Source organism: Pseudopodoces humilis, chromosome 2 (assembly GCF_049639895.1).
Source record: "Pseudopodoces humilis isolate 2021_Gansu_Grassland_sample_001 chromosome 2, ASM4963989v1, whole genome shotgun sequence".
NCBI classification, from domain to species: domain Eukaryota; kingdom Metazoa; phylum Chordata; class Aves; order Passeriformes; family Paridae; genus Pseudopodoces; species Pseudopodoces humilis.
Genome location: NC_142201.1, coordinates 13,332,507 through 13,350,441, shown reverse-complemented (window position 1 = coordinate 13,350,441; position 17,935 = coordinate 13,332,507).

Here is a 17,935-nt window from a genome sequence, read left to right as displayed (position 1 = left end):
CGTGATCAGGTTTGGCATGTTCCCGGAGGTTGATAGCTCATTGGACAGTATCACCATTATGTTGGATTTGCTTCTCAGCTACATGGATGCATAATTTAAGACAGTAAGATGAAACTTAGCACACAGAATTCTACTTGCTTTATTCCTAGCTCAACAATTGCAGCCAGTCAGTCATTTTATATCTATATATAGCACTTAATCCATATTTCAATAACTCATGTACCATGTTATATTGCTGTACTGAGACTCTGCCAGTTTCAGATCAGTCACCTCTGTCAAGTCCCATAGGATAAGAGGGACTTCTTCAAGGCCTATTCAAAATAATTTTTTTACCCTGGATGGCCACACATGATCTAAGTTCCATCACCAGCCAGGTGCCAGAGGAAGAGCAACTGATGTGGAGAAAAGCTGTTGGATATGGTGTTCCTGCTTGTGTCATATCAGCTGCTGAACTACTGTTCTTTTGTTTTCTGAATCTGCACTTGCAGTGCTTGCCTGGACAACCTCTTATTTTAATTGCTATTACTTTCAGTTACACTAATCTGGGGGAGGGAACTTAGAGTTAAAGAAGCATATTTTATGTTTAGAGAAATGATAATCATGTTCAGAGAGCAGATTAAAAGGTTTCTCATAATGATAGCAGTGAAGGCAGAAGATAGAGCTTTCATTTCCATAAAGCATTAAGCAAACCCTACTTTACTGCCAACACAATCTGCTGCTGGCTCTAACTATTTATGTTTATTTTTATGTATTTATTATGTGTTTGTCTCCTGCTGTCAAGGAGACAGGCTTCTGCTCCTTACCTTTCAGGAATGCATTAATCCTGGTGATTGGTTAATGTATGGGAAGGAAACAGAGCAAGGGGAATAGGAACTGCAGCAACTTAGTGCAGTATAAATCTTGGGAACAAGCTGAACTAGATAGAGATGGAATCTGGGAACTGTTCTTAATCCTGACAATTACAAGTAATGAGAATGCACAGAACCCAAAATAACACTCCTGGGTAATAGCAGACTTTTTTGTTTTTTCTCCAAGTGGAAATTTTATTAATGTGTCCCAGTCTGGGGTTTTGAAACAACAAAATACAAGTTGATGCAGAGTTAATTCTCATTTCTGCTTCTGGCCCCAAAAAAAGCAGGTGTCGTCATGGGCTGTTGGCTGCCTCCTCCCGTGCACAGGGCACAGTGATTGGAACAGCATGAGAAGCCCGGTGAAGCCACCAGAGCTGGCACAGGGCAGTGTGCCTAACAGAAAAGCGGTAGGGGAAGTAGTCTCTTGATGGGTGATGTCGTTGTAAATAAACCTTAGGCTAGCCCAGAAAAATTCAGTTAAAACCTTACTTTTTTTCCTGTTTGCTCAGTTGCCAAATTTGCTGAAACTCCACTGGCTGTATGACTAATCATGCCTGTTAGTATTTCCCCCCCTGTGATGAACCTAAGTTACATCCAGAACACTCCTTACAAACCCAAAAGCACTGAAGGGAAAGACAAGGAAGGGAATCCTAAATTCTGAAATTTCCTGTTCCTGTCCAATTGAATATTTGTCATCTTCTAAACCCTATGAATGCCTTAACTTTTAAATTATTTTTAATGATAAGATTAGTGCTAGTTTAATCCTTTCCTTGCTGGTTCATCATAGGGACATCAGTGTTCCAATCAGATGCTGTGGGAAGTGAATGGATCAGGTACACAAATGGGCTCTAGTAACAGCAATTTAAATGTCTCCCCCACTCCATACCTCCTCTCCACAGCCTCCATAGCAACCATGTTTTTGAGAATCTTTGCAAAGATTCTCAAAAATTCAGTCTCCAGGGGAAAGTAAACCCCTAAAATCACATTAAAAATCTGAAGCAGGAAAACCAGAGAATTCTTGCACAAAGCACAAGAGGGAAACATCACACAATCTGAACCTTCAAGTCACACATCAATTCCAATTTTACAGTTTTTCAATTCCATCACTGCCAGTTTTCAGCATCATTATAGCCTTGTGATGCCTTTAAAAACTAGGAGGGAGGGAGGGCTTTTCAGTGCAGCTCTACTGAAACCTGTGTCTAATGATAATTTAAAGTAATTTATAACCCATAAAGCACTCACAGCAAGGCCAGTATCACAGTATCTAGTGATATTTATGAGTTTGCAGGTCCCAGTTCTATTAATATGAATAATATGCAGAATATTAATGAGATAAAAGAGTGTTTATTGTTCATCTTTCATTAAAAATACTAAGCAAGCAATCCGCAGCCTACTGACATCTGGAATTATGGTTTGTGTTATCTGCAGATTTTGCTTTGTTTGCACAGGATGGGTCAGATCATAAGTGGTTTATGGTGCTCTTTAACATACAGCTATGGCATGAATAGGCTGAAAAGACAGATGCTAGGCAAGTCAGCAATTTACTGATTTGACATTCACTGCATTTGCAAGGTTAACACAACTTCTGTCCTGAAAAAAAAGAAATCAGTGGTTTCTACATTCCCACTGAACCAGATGTGTGCTGGTGGTTGCAAGGAATTGGGGGACTGCTGTCACACAAGAACCTGCATTATGGCAGAGAAAAAGCCCAAGGGGTAAATATAAAACTCTCTGCTTTCTGAGGCAGCATTTGTGCAAAGTGCATGTATGCATAACTACTTCTAAATATTGTTCCATTTGGAGAAAAATGTGGTGGTTATAGAAAAACAGGCATCAAACTTTCTTTAAAAATAAATTATAGTATCAAGACTAAATTAGCAAATCTGCAACTGCTCTGTAATATCCTTCTGAACTTAAATGTGTTATAAGAGGTCTTTTATATAGAAGGCATGCCATGAATTAAGACAAAAATAAGGAATCTGATATGCAGTAAGGTACTTAAGCCATGCAGGGGGGAGATTTAAAACCAGGTCTGTGTATACCAGGTAAGTAATAACAAATACATCACTAGAGAATCAGGCAAAGCCGGTGTGGAGGCACAGTTCCTACATTTATCTCCTCTCTTTTACCAAGTATAGCAGCAATACTTTGACTCTATTTGGCTAGACTGTAATTTCTGGCATTGTATGCTGTCCAGTGCCTCTGCTGGCATTTTGTTTTGGATCTCTTTAGATCCACACCACAGAGCAGCAGCATTACCCTCATGATATAGTGCTGCAATCCCTACAACTGTGTGTCATTAGTGGGAAATCATTTTAATACTTTTGTAAACACCGTCAGAGAGCCAGGAGACTATTTGTATTTGTTTTACTATCGCAGACTAAACTGCCTTATTCCAACCCTGTCCATCAAATTAGTGTTGGACCAGATTCAGAGCACTCTAAACCTGCCAACTCCAGTCTGGCTTGAACTTTAATAGAAGCAGGCAACCATTTCCTGGTGCAGACACTGCAAGGATATCTGTTGTGAATACATCTATCGATAAGGTGCCCTTGTTCCATCATACAAAAGGCTGCAATCCCCATGTTGGACCCACAGCACTTTGCTCCAAAGGTTTTATTACAGGTTTTACACTTCACATTGGCAGAACTTTTCATTTTCCCACATGGAGAAAATGTAGGTGTATAATATATTGGATAATCTTCTTACATAAAATATCTTACATTTTTATGTAAGAATATAGTCTATATTTAGTCCAAAGTCTTCCCCTCTGAGGTAACTCTTGGTTTTAACCCAAGGAGAAGGAGAAATCTTGGCAGAGTGTTGAAAGAGAGATTTTCTGACCTAGTCACTGGAAGAGATGGTATGATTTTTAGATAAAAGTTATACTTTTCTTTCAAAAAGACGGAATGTTCCATTCAGCCCAACATAGTTAATTATAAAACACAAAACTCTTAACCAAAACATTTTTGCTGAGAGGGGTTTTCAAGTCTTAGCTGGGTGGGAGGAACAGCAGGTGACCTGGGAGCACAGCTAGCCACGGAGCTGAAACACCATCCCACAGAGCCACCAGGATGAAGTTTCCTCAGCAAAGTGAGGTGGCACTAATAGCTGCAGAGCACCTGTGAGGGTGTACTGCAGTGGTGGTGAACCTCAAACTGCACTTCCAACTCTTCCTTTAGCCACTGCTGCTGGAGGTTCAGAGGGAAGCCTCATCTGCCCAGTCAAAGGCCAGGTCTATATTTAAAATACTTGCCAGAAAGAACTGCAGTCACAGGGAACAGGAAGACACTAAGGTGATTAATGCATTTTTTTCAATGCTGAAAAAGTGCCTGTGTGCAGTTCCCAGAAGCAATGCTGGTAACAAGAGAAGTTCTGAGTGACTGCTCACTCAAGCACATTTCTTTTAGCCCTCATTTTTGATCCTTTTTGTTCACTTTCTGTCAACAGCAAAGTGTTCAAAGCTAAGCTCCACTGCTCATGGAAAGCAAGATGTTAGCTTGCCTCTCAGCTGCAATCAAAATTTGAATTGTATGTTTAATAAATTGGGGTTGTGATGGTTAGTTACAAGAGCTAACAAAAGTATCTCTTAGGATTTGCATAGCAATCCTATACAGGAGGAGCTTCCAAATACAACTATCAAATATTCACAAGTGCTTGTAACCTTTTCACTTGCGTCCAGATGCTCTCCCCTGTACCATGCTGTGCAGGAACTGCCACTAAAATCAGCACAATTCCCAACAGAAAATGCTACTCAGCTTGAGTAAAGGTGACAGAATCGAACCCTTGGAGGGGGAGGATGAGAAAACTCAGTATTAGTTTGAATAATTAATGTATCTGAGAATATCCTAATCTCTTTATGAAGAGAGAGGCAAAATCTAAATACATTATTCATGATGAATTATTCAGTCAGCTGTGTATGAATTATCCTGGGAATATTTCACTGGCTTTTAAAACTTCTTTCTTAGAACAAATAAATCTAGCTTGGGAAAAACATCCCCTTTAGTGACCAACCACATTTTCAAGCTAGTCTGTCAGCCAAAGATAAATTTAAAATATTTCCTAGCATTTATATCTACTGAAGCATCATCTAGGAAACCAAGCAATACATTTGCATCATAGTAGCATCATGTGGGAATCCCGGTAATAGCTTCTCATTATCTTCAGTGCAGTGCAGACAAAAATGTGACTATAATGCTGTTAGACTCAAATGGAAGTGTAAATGTATTCTAACGCCATGAGATTTTATAAGACTAAATCTAAAATTCTGGAAAGAAGGACTAATGGTTGAGCATACAATTGTATATGCACACCTTCAAGACCATCTCCATGAAGAGTAGCGTGTTTCAATGTCACACCTGCCATATGATGTCAGACAGAATTTTTCCTAGGACTCCTTCACTAAGCCCTTCTGCCAAAACCTCAGAATCTCAAGGGAAGGAGGCATCTTCCCTTCTGCATCTTCCCAGCTTCTTGAATAAACAAGATAGCTGGATTTCACTTTCTGAGCTCTGAAATCCCTTGAGTGCAGTCTACTTATGATTTTTTTTTTTCAGAGATTTGTACAGTTAAAATTATCAGGGTGAGAGAGGTTTAATATATTCATGAAGAACAAAACAAGCCCACTCCAAAATCATTAGAGAAGACATCAGATCAGGCAACTTAAGTTTCTCCATTCTTTGCATCCCTCTACTCTTTTTTTTTGGTAGGACAGTTTACAGAAAACCTCATGTCCCTGTTAGAATATAGAAGGGAAACACAGCAGATGTAGCAGCATCTCCTTTGCTTATTATAATGCAATGAAAGGCCTATGAGATGGACAAGTGGGAATGTCAGGTGTTTGAAACTCTTACAATAAATACCCAAGAGCAAAACCTTAGTACCACTATGCCACAAGAAAAGTGCCACCAAGCTCAAAAAAATAAACAAGCTGGAAAAAACCTGCTTAGCCTTCTAAGCCAAGACAGAACAAGGAAAAAGGGAGGATAAGAACTGGCATCACAGATGGAAAATAGAAAACAGCTATGACAGATCTCAAGCTTCAGTGAGAAACTCTGCTCTGTCTCAGCACAGGGACCTTTTGATTCATGTTTGTGATTCTTACTTCACTTATTTGAGGTACATTTTGCTTTAAATCCTGTGTTCGTTCTGGAGTATTTTCTCTCTCTTAATTAAACCTTCACATCAGACTTTTATTAAGATAGAGGCAAAGCCTGTACCTTCCTCATTCTTTCAAGGTTATCTTCTGAAATAAGATTGAATTCTTTTAATGGAAAGAGACGGGGGAGAGAACTGCTAAACCTATGGGAAAGTTGTAATTCCACAGTTATTTCTAAGAATACAAAAGATTGTTGTATCTTGTATCTGGACAATCCAATTAGCTTAATGTCTGGGAATTAAGCAGGCTGCTAATCATATTGGAGAACTGACCTATTTCAATGGAAAACTGTTGTATTTGCACAGCAGTCTCACTGTGGCTCAGTAGCCGAATCTCCAGAATCATCCTGAAATTAACCATGGGCCATCATTACTCAAAGGTGGAATGGTGACTTGTTCTTGAAAATCACAGGCACTAGAATACCCGTTCACTGATTGGTATGTACCACAAAAGTCAGCGTGGTCAGATTTTCATATGGGTATGCCAGTTGCTGAATTCACAGGTTTGTTTTCCAAAATGCAATTAGCTAATGGCCTCTGGATACATAAAATATTTATAAAGTTTTTCCGTTTCAGAGTGTGAAAAGAATTCTTGCTGGTTTGAAAATTTTCAATAGCTACATATCTCAAAGGCAAGTTTCCCACCCCTTTCCCTTTCTTTTTTCATCCTTGAATGACATGGAGCATTACTGTGCTACCATACACAGTGTTACTATAACTTAGGAATTGTGTTTTGGAGGGGGTTTTTTGTCCTGTGTTTGGTTTGCTTCACTAGTTCGCTCCACACTTTGGAGTGTTTCCAGCTGCAACCAAGAGCAGACCCATGCAAAGCTGGTTCCTCTCTGGCTGGTTCCACCACCCACTGCGAGTGCTTTTCCTGTCATCAGAGGTGCCAGAGCTCTGGACTCCCCAGGGTGTCACATACTTCCATGGATGGCCACAGCCTCAGTCACAGCTCATCCCCCTCAGAGAAGAGTTAAAGAGCCTGACAAAGTTATTGGCTATGGTGGGACAGCGGCATACAGAGCATAGGGGTTCTCTCACTGAGAAACATTGCTCCCTTCTTTCCTCATGAAGTGTAGTTTATGATGCTTGAAACATTATTTACCTCCACAGGCTCTCCTGATACTCTTTTAATCAGTGACAACAGACGTGGAAATTACAGGGAAGTAAATTTTCATCAGCAAGAATTAGTTAAATATTTGGTAAAGAAAGTTTCACAGTTTTAGAGGTGGGAATTTTTGTGTCACCTTCACATTTTATTTTCATTCTCAAACTTTGTGTTGATCTCCTTCTAGACAAGAAAAATATTGTACAGAAGACCTTTCTAAATCTCAGAGATCTGCATGCTTTAAAAAGAAAATAAAGAAAAAGAGGAAGAAAATTTTAAAAATCAGAAAACATAAACAAAATTAAATGATGTTGGAAAAATAAGTCCTCTAGCAATATATCATGCAAAGCATTTGACACACGACATCTTTGTATATAAACTGGAGAGACGTGGATTTGACAGATTGACCATTTAGTGAATAAAAAATTGACTGGATGGTTGCACTCAGAGTTGTGTTGATGCTTCTGTGTCCAAGTGGAGGCCAGTGATGGGTGGTGTTCCTCAGAAGTTTGTGTTGGGCTCAGCACTGTGTAACATCTTTGTCAGTAACAAGGATATTGACAGCAAGTTTGGTGACAGTGCCAGGCTGTGTGGTGGTCGACAAGCTGGAAGGAAAAGATGTCATCCTGAGGGATTTGACAGGCTTCAGAGGTGGATCTGTGCAAATCTCATGATGTTCTGCAAGAGTGTGAAATCCTGCACCTGGGTCAGGACAATCCCAAGTATGAACACAGGCTGGGCAGAGAATGGATTTAGAACAGCCCTGGGGGGAAGGACTTGCCATTGCTGGTTGATGAAAAGCTCAATGTGCCCTTGCAGCCTAGAAACCAACCACGTCCCGGGCTGCTTCAAAAGCAGTGTGGACAGCAGGGCCAGGGAGGGGATTCTGCACCTCTGCTCTGCTCTGCTCTGCTCTGGTCTCAGTGAACCCCAATTGTAGTGCTGCATTCATCTCCAGACTCCCCAGAATAGGAAGGATGCAGACCTGCTGGAGTGAATCCAGAGGAGTCTATGAAGACGATCAGAGGGCTGGAGCACCTCTTCTACAAAGACAGGATGAGAGAGTTGGGCTTGTTCATCCTGGAGAAGAAAAGGCTCTCAGAACTTCTAGCAGTTTTCCAGTACCCCAGGGGCCTACAAGAAAGCTGGAGAGGAGCATTTCACAGGCACATGTAGGGATAGAACAAGGGGAAATGGCTTTAAGATGAAGGAGGGTAGGTTAAGTTAGATACTGGGAAGAAACTCTTCATTGGTAAGGTGGTGAGACACTGGAACAGGTTGTCCAGAGAAGTTGTGGATTCCCCATCCCTGGAAATGTTCAAGGCCAGGTTGGATGGAGCTCTGAGCAACCTGGTCTAGTAGAAGGTGTCCCTGGAAGGGTGATTAGAACTAGATTATTTTCAAGGTCCCTTTCATTCCAAACCATTCTATGATTCCATGACATTAAGAGACCTAGTCATTCAATCTAAAGGTAATAAAATATGTAACTGTCAGAAATACATAAAGTTAATAAATAACAATCAAGATCACTTTCTTATGTGGCACTCTTCATAAACAGACCTCAAAGAGCTTTGTATGGAAGATCGCTCTCACTCTCATAAAGACAAAGATGACATATTTTCTATTTTATTAAAGATAGAATTCAGAATACAAAATTTAGAATTTCAATCCAGAAAGTAACACATCTCCCTGAAAAGGACTTACTTTCTGAAATTTCCTCTACAGCTTGAGCATATATATGGTCTTATATATAATTTGGATGAAGAACGGTCAGGCAAGGAAAGAAATTGACTCATATGGGAAAGAACTGGCCTCATATGAGACACCAGAACTATTTCTCTTCTTCACCATTTTAGCAGTTCTGGGCAGAAGGGAGTTTAATTGCTCATGTCTTTCATGATATAAAATGTCTTAAGGCATAGGAGGTCATCTCTCATTTCCTCCATAAAATAGTTTACCAGAGAGTTTTTGCAGAAAGGGATATACCAGAAGATTATTGGCTATTTGGATTACCCATCGGGGTCTTATATTATGATATGTTTAAAAGAATTATGAGAAATTAAAAAATAATGGCCACATTCACTAGCAAGAAAAAAAAAGTTGGGACTGTAAAATGCGATGTTTCCTGCTAAAAGATCCCCAAACTCTTTCATTCATCCAGTGGTAACTGCTCAGTTTTTTCTGCTCTTGTGCAGCAGTAGGCAATAAAACTCTCATAGGTAGAGAATTAGCCCAGCCATCAGAGCAGTGTGCTTCTTACTTCTCTCAGCTGGCCCTATCTCTGCTTTGAACAGTTCACTTGATAGATAATTCAGCAAATCAGCATGTTACCTTTTCAGTGATTTTGTTCACTCTAAGTCAGAACTGTACCGCAGGATGAAAACAAACCCTGGGGAAGCCATCTGATCCAGCCAGGCACGGCTGGCTCCTGCGCTGTTCTTCTGCTGCCAGCCGTCATGGCAGAGCTGGATGCGATCAATACCACATCCCACCAAATGCCAGCATTTGTCATCCTGGTGAAAAGTGACATGGTTCAGAAATTATAACCCATGAATACAGGTCACTGAAAATAAAATTGTTTTATAATCAGTGGCTAACCCACCAGTGCCACGCCTCCTTTGAGTGCGCTTCCACAAAGCTTTGAAGGAAGCCTTATAATTAGAAGAGCAGCATTTATTGAGGTGGGTGGTATCTGTATCAGGCTTCAGTCCTAAGTGGATAAGATTATGGATTAAGATATGTCATCTTAAATGTTACCAAAATGTCTAGGAAGGTGTGAGATCTTTGGAAGCTTTTAATCATTTTGAAGCTCCTTTCAGGCTGAACTTACTGTCTCTGCCTTCTGTTTTGCTTTTCTCCTCAAGTCCTGTGATTTATCTGGTCCACTTTTTCTCCAGCTGAAGTCAGTGTGAGTTTCACCTTTGATTTCACAGAACCTTGGCCTTGCCAATATAAAGGAATTAGCCTTTTCTGATAAGGGTAGTTGGGTGTTAATGATATAAGACAAGGGAAAGGCAAAGGTCCTGGACAGAGGGACCAGTATCTCCCATACACAGATTAAATAAAGCAGAACAGAAGGGAAGAGCAAGTAGACACTGATAAATACCAACATTACGAAGCCATTGTGTAAGGATAGATGTTGAGGGGGGAAAGGATAGGGTCCCAGATCAAGAGAAAACCAAAAAACATTTCAGGCCAGTGCCATCACAGGAGACATTACACTGCTACATATTGATGGGCTCTGGTGTGGATGCAGGTGCTGCTGCCCCAACTCAAATCCTCTCTGTCTCCCAGGAGGGGAAAGACTGCCTACATCTTTGAATCTGTTGGGTTTGTCCACAATATCCACAGAATCTATGTGCTTTTAATACTGCCCTGTGTACAGTACTTGTCACAACTACAAGGAGCTCCATTTTCAACTACTCACAGGGCCTGCCTGGCTGCATAAAACACAATTTTCATGCTAGAGTTTGTGTTTGCCACTGGGGCCCACCCTGTTAACCTGACCATTTTGCAGATGTGTCCAAGAGCTGGAAGCAGCACCCTTATGTTAACATCCAATCTGCATCTCCATTCTCTCATCACAGCACCTGCCACATTTACTGGGAAGGATGTCCAAAAAGAGAGAAATTATTTACAGGTTGGAAAGGGATTTATAAACAACGAGTCATTCATATTCCCTCTGAGACAGAGGCAAATCTCAGCAGCTGCAGAAAGGAATATAAATGCCAATGGAGAGGGTTTGGAGGGAACCAGAATGTGTATGTTTGACCCACCAAACATGACCCTTTGGAGCAGTTACCTGTTTACCAAGGATTTTAAGTCCCAGGCCTTAAGCTCGTATTCCAACAAAGTTAAGAAATGAGCCATCACTGTGGTAAAAGCTAGAAACAGTGCAGCACACAATGCATTTTTTTTGTAGAAATTTTTTTTGTAGAAATGGAGCTCAGTTTCATATTATACTGAGACTTTTATTATTTTCTGGTAAGTGTTTTCTGACACGCTTTGTAAGAAAATTATGATACTGTCGCAAACAGATAGCTCAAGTTCTTGCCTTGCATTTGGACATTTATTAGGGAGTGAAGTCCCTTTTGGGGGGTATTAGTTGTCACAGGTGGATACAGATCAGTGAGGTGTAAGACCATTTATTTGTTTGATAGTCTGTAAAAATGTCAGGTAAATTTATCCTAGTATTTTAATGCTGAGAGATACAAAAAGAAGAAGACACAAGGAAAAGGGAGAGGAAGCAATACAGGAAGAATTTGAGCCAGGAAATACAGAGGGTATCATCCCATCCTTAAACTGATCCAGTTTGCTTTGGTCCAGACACTACTTCTGTTTGGAATGCAAAACAAAACTCTGCGTGGCTGAACTCTAATCTAGCAAATAAAAACTACCAAACCCCTACTAAGTGACAGAAGCATTTACTTAGCAGTTTCTCAGACAAATCTTCGCTTTGAATGATTACAGATTCCCTTGTAACAACAGTCTAGAGATTTGCTTGGTTGACTTATTGATTATTGAAAGTAGTGCTTTAACACTGACTTTCCCAGAAGACCATGCAGCAGGTTTGATTTTAACTATCCCTTGCCATTAGTAAGTGTAAATATTCATTTTCAAAATTTAAACTTATTAGGCACATATCTAAAAAAGAATAATGGTTCCTGCAAGATGAAAGCAACCAGGGATTTTGTCAGATGAGATCCAATAAGAAAATTAATGTTATAAGCTCTTTGTCTTCATCTGCCATCAAGCAAAATGAGCTTAAAATATTGGCAGTGATTAGCCTGGGACCATTCAGGCAATATATTCTCCTTGGAACAAGGTCCACTACCTGCAAAGATAGGCATGAAGGTATATATATTTATATATTCTTATATATATATATATATATATATATATATGTGTACACACATACATTCTTATATGCATGAGTTCAGATCCCTTGTGTGATACCCAGATGTGTAAGTATTTACAGAATCAAGGCTCAAAGGTACCACAGACCCAGAGAGTTGCTGCCTTGCCCATGGCTAAACTAATGGTTACAGATATGGCTTTTTTCTCAGTTTTGACTGAGAATTACTTTTACAAGTTAAAAAGGGAATAAAATCAGTTGTGAGGTTTTTTATACAGCTGTCATGGCTACCTTTTCACGCTAGCAATGCCTTAGCTACAGGGAGAAAGGGTCTGGCTGCACCACTGCCAGGGCAGGTGGCAGGGGCAGGAGGACAAGTCAGAGCAGGGACCTCTCCCCACAGCCCTATCCCGATGCCCAGAGGTGGCAAGCAGAGCTGGACTGGGGACTGTGGCCCCAGACATGGGAATGGAGCAGTTCCAAGGCCAAGCAGGGATTCAGAATCAGTGAAAGATGTGGGCAGGAGTGGGCAGAGCTGCAGAAAGCACAGACAGTGACCAGGGGTGAGGGCTGAAGCTGAAATGCAGCTGAAGCACCTGGAGGCATCCCAGCCCCAGTAAGGTTTCCTGCAGCCTTTCTCACACAGCTCTGCCCCTGAGCTGGGGGCATTCTCCACTGCACCCTGCTGCTCTGGCCTTGGGCACACATCTCAAAACTCTTTGGGGCTGTGCATTTCCTTAGGACCCCATAAGAAAAGCACAACACTTTGTATCTTTTAGAAGACACTTTTTCTTTGTGTAAAAAAACCAGCAGGGATCATGAACAATAGTTCATGGTTTTGGTGATCATGAGTTATATTTTTATTTTTGTTTTTTGTGGCTGTTGGAGTTTTTTTCTGAACTAAAGGCATAATTTCTGGTATGCTTTTCTGGCTGTTTTGTAGAAAAGGTCTTTAACATCTTCAACTATTGTATTTCTTTTAACTCTGAATAGTGAACAGTATTGAATTGCTGCCATAAAATATGAGTCCCCTAAGGAGACAGACATGATTACCATATTAATATTCCATGTAGTAACAAATATATGAAGTGGTAGCTCATTGCTCTGGGAAGAAACACACTCTGATGGTTAAAGAAGCACATCTGGGTGAAAGGCTGCTATTAACACCAGTGTAAGTGACTGGACATACAGCAAGAAACAAACCACTTGAGGGTAGGATAAAATTTTTATGGATGAGTGGAGACTACACTTATGAAATTAGGCAACCCCCATCCTTCTAGAGTATTCAGTAATAAGAATGACCATAAATGTCCTTCATCTGATATTTGTATTCACAAATGCTATGAAAACCATAACGTAATGCCTCAAGCAGAAATAAATTTTAAACATCTTTCTCCTTGAGAAGAGGCTTCTTGAACAGCATCATATCCCACTTCATGAATGATGGGATTTTGTAGAAAGATGTCATATTTTGTTCATTTTGGCTCTCAACCCACACACTTCATGTTTCTGCCATTCTTGGTATGCCTTTACTCAACCTATATATTCAGCAATCCTTATTATAGCCTTAGAGCTATTTATTAACAAGGATTTTGATCCTGCTCTGCCAGGTTGCTGTTGTGCAGCCAGTGCAAGCACATCAGCCCTCTCTGCCCCACAGCAGTGTTGTCTAATCACACCTTTCCTCCCTGGCATTGCCCTTTTCCACTCCTATAAGGCTTCCACAACCCACCCTGAGATCAGGCAAACTCCACTGCCCTCCCTCTCACCCCACTCTGCTCTGAACAACCCTCTGAACTGCTGACAGTGCCATCTGCAAGCAGTGCACTGGCACAGGTGGCACAAGGGAAGCACTGCAAAGTCACCCCTTGTCTTTTAGCAGTCTTCTAATAAGAGTGTTTCAAAAAGCTTTAGATTAGAAAAAAAACAGAGGGAGATCTCAATGGAAAGAAGTTTGTGTGCAACAACTCTCCATCTTCTATCTTAATTATTAGTTTAAACGTAGCCTGGAATATTTCACATTAAGCTTCTAAATTTGGTGCCCACAAAGGGAATTGCTAAACTGAAATTGCTGGAAGCTATTACAGTGAAGGAATGATGCTTCTCTCTGTCTATATCTTGACATAATTATATGAAATGTATATGAAATGTATACTAAATATTTTTCAAAACTACTATAGGCCAGCATCTAAGCAGCCTCTGATAAGGGATGTCACACACTTTGCATAAAGAAGGTCTATCTATGTAATTTTTACCTGCTACATTTCTAGAGTGAAAACTTTAAACTCTAAAAGATTAAAGATGCTTGAAAAAAGCCACCACCTCCTGACAAAGCAGCAGTGAGCTTACAACACTTTTCTTCTGAAGTTGTTAGTGTTATTCTATTGACTTCAGGATTTCCCACCACTTTTGTCACGCTAACTGGCAGTTTGCTTTGTTGCAAAAAGGGTGAATCCATCTTTTCTCCATGATCATAGTGCCTAGGGGAAGTTGCCTAGGCCCAAATTAAAGCAAGAAAGATTTGGACTGGGTAATAGTGGGAAAACTCTTCTAACAGTAGAGTTCCCAAGTCACTGCACTGGTAATTCAGGAGGATGTGGCCCTCTCATGCTGGAGATTTTGAAGAACTGGGTAAACATTTGCCAAGAATTGTGTAAACATATCTATGAGGGGACAGACTATGGGTGGCTTCTCAGGCTTCTGGTTGTCTATGAATCTCTGAGGCAGAACATGTCTTAAAGCATTAGACTGAAATAGAAGAGCAGTTTTCCTTTTTTGGCCAGTCCCAGAAGAAAAGCAATATTCCTGCACCTCACAGTACTGCAATGAACCCAGCTGTGAAAGCTGTCATAACAACGTCCATCCAACTGTGCATATAAAATGCACACTCAGTTACCACAACCAATGTAAGGCTAAATGTGTGTTTACCTACAGCCATTCTCCACCCTGCCTTGCATTTTTCTGCAGGCATTGACTGATTGGTACAATTACGGTAGCTCCATGCATAATTCAGTGCACAAGGACTGGGCCAGCTTCATATATTTTTTTTTCTCAAGGAAGCATCAATCTTCTCCTTAGGAAGAGAAAAAACAGGGAAAGACTGGTTAATAAAAATAGCTAGCAAGTAAGCTAGCTAGCACCCCTAGCCCAAGTGTTTCAATTATAATTCATTTGATTTCAGCTGCAACAGTCAAGATATATCATGAGCATCACGCAGCGATTCGCATACTCCCACACCCGTTGAAAGTGGATCATACATCAATATACCATATACTATAGTCACTACCTGTATTTTAAGTCTCCATTCCTTCATAAAGACTTAGCAATTTCACCAGATTCAGTGGAGTTTGTCTAGATTTACTTTGGCAGAAAAATAAAGGAATGTACTGCAGAGATGTCTGTTTCACTCAGAAGTCATTTAGTTCTTAGAGAGAAAGGCTTGGCTGAAAACAGCATAGAAATCCAAAGATTCAAAGTGTGTTGCAAAAAAGCAGAGCAACCCATCATAACCAAGCAAGAGATTTTCAGTGACTAATGCCATAACTTGATGGTATTCATGAATTTATCAGAGAGCTTGGGAGTGTATCAGAACAAGATGCTTGACTCACAAATAAACCTCTTCAAGGGATGTCATATTCACAGGACAAGATGCATAGCCTGCACTTATTCTTGCTAGTTGCCAGGCACTTGGTGAGTAAAAAAATAATTTGAATTGCAAATTCTTCTTTTTCTCTTGCTTTGTTTTGGTTTTTTAATTATGTTTCTGGATTGGCCAATCATGCCATATTGTGGAATCTTGAATGGTTGTTTCACTGGAGTTCCTTCCCATGATGCTTCTGAAAAAGCCATCTCATTTAAACGTAAGGCTTTCTAGAAAATGGGGAACTTACTTTGAAACATTTGTTCCTGGATGGTTTTACTGATGTTACAGAATCTTAGCTGAAAGTTTTCATCAGTCTTCTCCAGATGATGTATAATCAGCTTAAAAGAAAGAGCTTTTAAATCTTAGAGAGGACTAAATCACCCTTCCCAGTCCCAGTGGGCTGAGCCCCATTCAACACCTCATAGGATTGTTCCTTCCCAAAGAAGCTGCAAACATCAAAGCAGTTTGATGGCAGCAGTCTGGCAATGCAGAGGATTGCAAGGAAGGTTTCCTACTCACATGCTCTGGATTTAGTGTTGAGTCCCTCGATGTACAGAATCATGTCTTGACCCTTGACAGTGATCAAAGATTATCCTACAGACTGTACTATTGATAATCACCTTGTTGCTGCAAATGCCAGCGGAAGCTCTGCTGCTTGTCTGTTCACACTCTTGAACTTGTCTTTGAAGGCTGTACTTACACCAGAGCTCAGCTGACTGACCTGGAGTGTGCCCCCCACACTCATGGCTCTGCAGATCATCTTCACCAGCTGGTATTGCCTTCAGTTTTCATCTGTCTGAACCTCTTGACTGATTATTGTATAAATACAGACTTGGGGAGGTGTGTAATGCTTCATTTGTGAGGCCTTCAATTCTGAACCTTCAGTTCAAATTTTGAACTGGAAATTTTATTTTTCCCAAAGGAATGCATTTAATTTGGCAAGGCTTACCTCAACAATATGCATGTCTTTTCCAGAACAAGCAAAAATTAAACTTCTGTGTCTGTATGCCAGAATGGGAACTATGTATGTGTTCACTTGAGATGAACAGTGAGAACATCTGCATGTCTGTGTGTCTTAAGTTCCAAATGTATAGTATTTACCAGTCAAATTATCCATACATTATCAATGGACATCAGAATTTCCAGCCATACTCCAAACAGTTTTCACAGCTGATCCTTTATGGGCTAAATTCTCCTCTCTATAAAGATTTCTAGAAGGGCTCATGGGTGAAGAGTCTTTAGCACTGTTTTCACCTCCCATTGTCATGTTATGATATGAACATGAATTTTAATTGAAGATTTTTGTTCTATCAGATCTATCAAGAAGCAGCTTTAAAAAGAGAATACAGTTATTTTAAGGCACATTGAGCTTTTTAGTGTCCACTGGTGACAGCACAACAAATATGTGTCTGAAAGTGATATCCATTGGCTGTTGCTTGTCCACTCATCTTACCCTTTATCTCTGCCATGATTTAAGTGACCACTTTTTGACCCCCAGGGTGAGAAAGGACAGACCAGATGCCCACAGCAGCTGACTGAGGGATATTGAGGACTGAGGAAACCAGTTGCAGGAGCCCAGCATACCCATACTAGGTATTTTCTCATTGCAGGGTTGGAAACTGGGAGTTGCCAATATGGTAATGAAGGGAAAAGTGTGATTTTGCATATGAGCAGAATCAAAGTTCTGGATTCTCAGGGCCACCCTTTCTTGCTTTACATCACAGCATCACAACTCTTGCACAAACACATGTGCAGATATATAAATACTATATATGCTTGAAAATGCACCCACACAGACACAGAGATAATTTCAAGACCCATAATCAACTGTTAGTAAGGGACAAGGAATGAAAAAAAATTCCCAGGTAAGACTAAAACTGTTTAAGCCCTCAAGTAAAAACTGTCCTTAGTATACAATACTCATATTCCACATAGCTCTTGAATTCTTCAATTCAAAAATTATCCACATAATTTATTTCATACATCCCCACAGGCTGAGCCTGAGCCCACCAAACAAGGCACTTTCCTGAAGCTTGAAAGCTGTTTAATCTTCTTTTCTGGCCCCTCTGAGATAACTTCTGAATGGACTCTCTAAGCTCCTTGTACTAAAAGGTGATCACAGTGTAAGGCCAGAAGTTCCCAGGTTCCCATCAGAGGGAGGACGCATGCTGGGCCTGACCAGTTATCTGTAAACACAGATAGATTTCAACCTGTTGTACAGAAGGGTTTGTGTATGCTGGAGCAAATATATATATTAGAAATTTCTTCATGACAATAAGAAATCACTAGGAAATTACCAGGAGGGAGAAGAAGACAAA